The following is a 6,782-nucleotide window of genomic DNA, read 5'->3' as shown; positions in this document are numbered from 1 at the left end:
GATGATGATGGTGATGGTGATGATGATGATGATGATGATGTTTTATTCAGCCAGCGTGCCAGGTGTCTAGGGCAGGTTCAGCCAATGTGGTGCCCTGTTGTTGGACTCCAACTCCTATCAGCCACAGCTGGCATGGCAAATGGTCAGGGATGATGGATCCTATAGCTCACCAACATTTAGAGAGCACCACATTGGCTAACCCTGGCCTAGGGGCTTCCATATCCTAAAATTTAACACAGCCGCTATGCCCCAAAACTCATGTGAACCGTCACTGCTGTGAAGCAGAATGGGGAAAGAACCTCCATCTCACCATCTGACTAATGGAAAGTAATTGGAAATCTGTCTTGGGGTTTTCAGCAAGTGTCTTATCACATTTACCATCTCATCGTACACAAGACCAGAGGTTGGCAACTTCTTGGCAATGACTTGCTGGTAAATACTAATGACTTTCCATACAGCTCCAGGTATATTTGCCACCTGGAGTTGCCTTGAAGCATTTAGGGAATGAATCATTCAGTTACCGATTTAGCTGCCTGTACCTTAGACACAATTATAATTTTGGCTATATCTGTAAATAACATATTATGCTAGTCTAATGGTTGCCAAGCAATTACAGGATAATTTATGGTGAAATGTACTTCTCAAAGGCTCAAGATTTCCACATGCTTTATTGCAATGCAGGTTCTTTGCACAGCATGTGAGTGACTTGTGATGCTCCCCAGCCCATCTCATCTCACCGCATCTTGTTAACAGGAGCTTTGTATTAGTCATGTAATACTACATACTGGCGAGTGGACATAATTTTCCATGAACCGAAGCACAATCGAAACTAATTTGGTGCCTTCTTCCGATTAAGTATTATAGAGATTTCCACCCTGCCTTTCAAACAAATCCCCAGGGTGGTTTATGCAACTTCAGAGATGCAATAAAAACAAAAACAAAGAACAGGCAAACAATATGTTTCAAAAAGCAGAAAAAGAATGGAACAAGTGATAGAAAGCAAAGCATTGTGCTGGTTACAGCAACCATTTTAAGTTACTCCCCCCAAGTTGAGACCATGACAGTGGGTTCAGACAATCCAATGTCTCCTTTGGGATAGAAGGGCCAATGCAGGTATCAGAGGACTAAGGGGGCTGGGCCATTATATTGACATGTTTGTACATGTGATGCTCATATTGTGATGATGGGGTGTGCAGGTGGAAAGAGTGTCTCTCTTTACATCTTGTACTCACTCAATGGCGTCCCTATTAGTAGAGTCCAGGCCAGGCATTGCTCCCATTGCAATATCCCTACTTCCTCTTCATATCAGTGAATGGCAGCTAGTCATTTATGTAAGAGAAACATAAAAGGGTTCATCTGGTGCTTTGGCTAGGATGAAAGCCATTATCTCAGAGATAAATAGTTCCAGAATTATCTGTAATCAAAGCTAAAGACACAGCCCCTTTCTCTTCTTCACATCTACAGAAATCTTCCTTTGTGTGTAAAAGCGGACTTTAAAGTTCAGAGTCCATCTTCCCAAACTCAAGTAAAGTGCCACATAATCTCAGAACAGTTGGAATAGCTTTGGCAATCAGGGTTCTTTTCAAATGTGGACTTGCCAAAGCATTTGTATAGCTAGAAAGAACAGTTTTGCTAGGTCTTTCTTTGCACTATACATTGAATTACAAAAGGATTTGTTATAATAATGTCAAAAGGAACCTGAAAAGGATGGCATAATGGCATGGAAATGCACTTTATCTTGCTGAGATGCATACAATATTCAAGAGGTGCCAATGTGAATTTGGATTAGACTGCATTTGACTTGCCTAAGACTTGCTGTGATGTAGATTGCCAAAAAGTGATATGTAGCATCTGAGTGAATTATGTGCATGGTCTGTGTGCCAGGCCAGTGTTTGCAATGATTGGCAGTTATTATACAAGCATCTATTGTTAAGAACAAGAGAGAGCGGGGCAACTTCGCACTACTGTCTTTGAAAGTGGTTGTCAATTGAATACTTCAGAGCTGAACAGTGGTCTGACTTCAGGAATATGTAGATCTACAGAGGTGAAAGGATTCATGGTTCCAATTTTTATCTTATTAACAACATTACTAGTAGAAAATGTATTAAGATTCAATGCAATTCATTCCTCTCATGTTGAGTATTAAAATAATGATATCCCTTATAATTTCTAAATGACTATGGATCAGCCATAGTGTTTTGAAGGTGTTACCATGACCTTTCATTTTTAATTCTCTTTTATGCAAGTTTCTGACTTGCATAAATTTGACAACCCCAAGGTGTTTCCACAACTTTCATATTAATTCTACCTTAATGGGACTCTTTGGCTTAACTTTCCAGGTTTGGTCATTTAATATCCTAGCCATAGAGAGAATATATAACACGTGTAGCTGATAGATCACCAGAAGACTGCATTTTACAATATTTAGTAGGCAGATGGGATAATCTCAGTTTAAATCTGTTTGAAATATAACTTTAATCATTAAGTTGCCATAAGCCCATAGCCTTCTGGCATCTTCAACATATTATGATAAAAGTGTTTTAAAATTAATGTATCAGTCCCAACAATGTCCTGGCTCTGACACATTCTCACTCATATATTTTAACAATGCAAAGTGGAGCTTTCCCACTTCACTGAATCAATGGGAAATTAGCTCAAGAACGTAATAGTGCCATCACATCACACCAAGCATCTAGGACCTACATCCTGCTTCCTACATTGGCCAATCAGATGCTTCTGGGAAGTCCGCAAGCAGGGCTCAGAAGCGATGGTCCTCTCGCAATGGTGTAATTGGAGAGCACAGAAAAGTAGACTTCCTGTGAACACAGAGGCTCCATATAATCAACATGGGTAGTAGTCATAGTTAGACCTACCCTTTACGAATCTGCCCAGATCCCTGGTTCAATGAGGAAGCCGTGAATTTCTTGGCCTTATGGCTGAGGTCAAATATATGGTGTAGCAGTACAACCGTCTTTGGACTATTGAGGCAAACCCTCCAAGTGTCCCTGTTTTCCAGGGACAGTCTCAGATTTACAGAAGCTGTCCAGTTTTCTAATTTGATCCCAGAATATCCCACTTTTCCTTAGGACATCCCTATTTTCATCAGAGAAATATTGGAGGGTATGGAGTTATCCGACCCCTGAGCCATCTGAAGACAGCCCTGTATAGGGAAGTTTTTTTAAAAAATGTTTAATGTTTTATTATACTTTTATATTATGTTGGAAGCTGCCCAGGGTGGATGGGGCATCCCTGTCAGATGGGTGGGGAATAAATAGTAAAATTAGTATTAATAATATTATTATGGAACGGGACATCCCTATTTTCATTGGAGAAACATTGGAGAGTATGCTGAGTTGACATCTGTATGTAACTACACAATACGATGTTCATTTAATCATAGCATCTGCACATGAGGAAGTTATTCAATTTTATTTTATTTTTAATAGTATCTGGTATGGTCCTTCCTGGTGAAAGGGTTCACCTTGACTTGATTTGGATTCCCTCTCATGGTGCTTTATTCCTCTTCAAAGCACAACTTATCTCGCATCCTTCCAAAGGACACACTCGGTGTTCTCACCAAAAGAAAGCTACACACCTAAAAGAAAACAAGGTGGAGTGACTACAATGCTTTTATGTAGGAGGTTGGAGCAGAGACTTGTGCAACCAGTTCTGCTCCCATTGCGGCCAGCCTTAAAAAACCAGGACACAAAATCAAAGCAGATGGGTACGTCGAGGCCATAGTTGTAATGTGTCAGTAGCCACAGTGGCCAATCTGATGCCCATGGGAAGCTGGTGAGAACTTTCCACAGGCACCTGGTTGGCCATCATGAGAACAAAACTAGATGGGTCTTCGGTCTGGTCTAGCAGGGTTTGTCTTATGTTCTTAAGGAGTGGGCATGATTCATACAGTCCCATTTTCCCAGGTCCAGCATTCCAGGATGGGACTGGGGGGGGACATTTGCCAGTTACAGGGCTTCAGACTCTTGTCTAAAATGCCTGCTACTAACAGACTGGCCTGCCCTTCATTCATTGCCCTGAGGACACAAGTGAGGACAACAGAGAGGCTGTCAACTGGCAAACTGCCTTCCTGGTAGCACTTGCTCCAATGTTTACCTTGTGGCATGGTAATGGGGGTTCCAAGGCATCAGGCCCTCAGATGACCTGGTTGGTGCAGGCCAGCTATGAAAGCAGCCGACCGAAGGGCCCTCCAAAGCAGGAATGGGGCCTGGCTTTCCCTGAGGAGTTCTGTCAACCCAGATGTTCACATGTCCTCCAACATTTCTCTGATGAAAATAGAGGTACAATAACAACAACTTGCCCAACTGATTGGGCTGCCCTAGCCATTCTGGGAGGCTTCCAACATATATAAAAAGAGAATGAAATATTAAACATATCCCCTATACAGGATATGTTCAGGTGTCTTCTAAAGGTTGTATCTCCCTTGCTCAGGGGCCACTTAACCCTCCAACATTTCTCCAATCAAATTAGCAGTGGCGTAGCGTGGGGGGTGCAGGAGGGGCCAGCCGCACCGGGCGCAACATCTGGGGGTTAGGGTTAGGGGGCGCAAATCCACGGGTTAGGGGGCGCAAATCCATGGGTTAGGCGGCGCAAATTACTTGCCTTGCCCCGGGTGCTGACAACCCACGCTACACCACTGCAAATTAGGGATGTCCTAAGGAAAAACTGGACATTCCAGGATCAAATCAGAAATCGGAATGGCTTCTGTAAATCTGGGACTGTCCCTAGAAAATAGAGACAATTGGAGAGTCTGTGTCTGTGGTGGATTTTGAACGAAGCCAGCTTGTTCCTAATGTTGCATGCACTGGGTCCATTGCTTGAATGATAGAGCAAAGCAGTTCAGGTAATTCAGTTCAGGCTGCCATCCCACTTAAGTAAAAGGTAAAGGTACCCCTGCCCGTACGGGCCAGTCTTGACAGACTCTGGGGTTGTGCGCCCATCTCACTTAAGAGGCCAGGGGCCAGCGCTGTCCGGAGACACTTCCGGGTCACGTGGCCAGCGTGACATCGCTGCTCTGGCCAGAGCCAGAGCCAGAGCCAGAGCCGCACACGGAAACGCCGTTTACCTTCCCGCTGGTAAGCGGTCCCTATTTATCTACTTGCACCCGGAGGTGCTTTTGAACTGCTAGGTTGGCAGGCGCTGGGACCGAGCAGCGGGAGCGCACCCCACCGCAGGGATTCGAACCGCCGACCTTTCGATCGGCAAGCCCTAGGCGCTGAGGCTTTAACCCACAGTGCCACCTGCGTCCCGTATATCCCACTTAAGTAAGTGCCACTAAACAAAGCGAGGCTTATTTCTGAGAAGACGTGCACAAAATTGCATTGTTACCCATCTTCTTTGGGAGGAGTTTTCTCTCTGTATACTAAAATGAGCCTTCATGAGCCTTCACTTCATCTGGCATTTTCCCGCTAAGACTTCTGAACTCTGAGGAGTCCATTTGCTCTTCTTTTCAGCAGAAAAGCTAACATTATCACTTCTGAAGGGATTTTGTTTGAGCGCAATGTTCCTGGACGAGTGGAGTGAGCCCGGATGAAAGGCAGTAGAAGAGTGCCATCTTGTGCTTATATTGGGAAATGTAGTTTAGGAAATAGAGGTGGTTGGGTGAGAGAGAGAGATCAGCTGTAAATGTTTAATATATATAATAAAACTCAACAAGAGGCATGCATCTTAACTAACATTGTGCAGTCTATTGGAGACAGGGCTGCCAATTCTGTTCACTCATGTTTCCAGCCGGATAGCTCAGTTAAATGAGCTTTCCAAGCATTGCCCAAATATATTGTAGGTTCATTAGGTGTTTGCCAAGGAATAAGAACATGAGATAGATGCCATCGATACAATGGAATAGTGTGGCCACTTGTATTTGCATAAAATTTACCCTTACTGGTATATAGGTAGAGATGCAAACTGAGAAATATTTAATTAAGCAGAAATACAATACAGTGGTACCTCAGGTTACATACGCTTCAGGTTACATACGCTTCAGGTTACAGATTCCGCTAACCCAGAAATAGTGCTTGAGGTTAAGAACTTTGCTTCAGGATGAGAACAGAAATCGTGTTCCAGCGGCATGGTGGCAGCAGGAGGCCCCATTAGCTAAAGTGGTGCTTCAGGTTAAGAACAGTTTCAGGTTAAGAACGGACCTCCGGAATGAATTAAGTACTTAACTGAGGTACCACTGTACATCTCACAATAGTGAGGAAGGTTATGACAGGAGATATGTCTGTTGTCTAAATGCTATCTTTTGATGGGCTTTCAAGGCATTGGATGGAATAAGTATCTAATAAATGTGAATAACAACAACATGACTGGGTTACATGCACATGTGGGCCTTGTGTGACAAATTTATTCTCTATACGTAGCAGGGCGATGTGCTCAGACTTAACTCCAGTCTCTCCTTATGCACAGACAATGGACCAACAAGCTCCCCTTGTGAACTAGCTCTCAGAATTTCTAAGACTAATGAAAACTGTTCAGACCTTCCCAACTGTAATTTTTGAAAAGCCAGTTCTCCATAAGAATACATAACATCTGCAGTCTAATCTGCCCCAATATCTGCAGCTTTTGTTGTTGGTATCAATCAAAACAAAACACTTCAGAAAGCAGTTATTCACCATGTTTGCATGGGGGTTAGCAGAATTTAAGCTTTCAAAGATAATTTTATATGGAATACTCATTTTATTGTTGTAATGCATACTGTTCAGAACCGAAGAGTTGACATTTGGTAATGCATTACCCTTTTCTTTTCATGTTAGGTGAGCTTTGCA

The sequence above is a fragment of the Podarcis cretensis genome, assembly GCF_951804945.1.
Source record: "Podarcis cretensis genome assembly, chromosome: 4".
In the NCBI taxonomy this organism is placed as follows: domain Eukaryota; kingdom Metazoa; phylum Chordata; class Lepidosauria; order Squamata; family Lacertidae; genus Podarcis; species Podarcis cretensis.
This window is presented reverse-complemented; position numbering follows the sequence as displayed.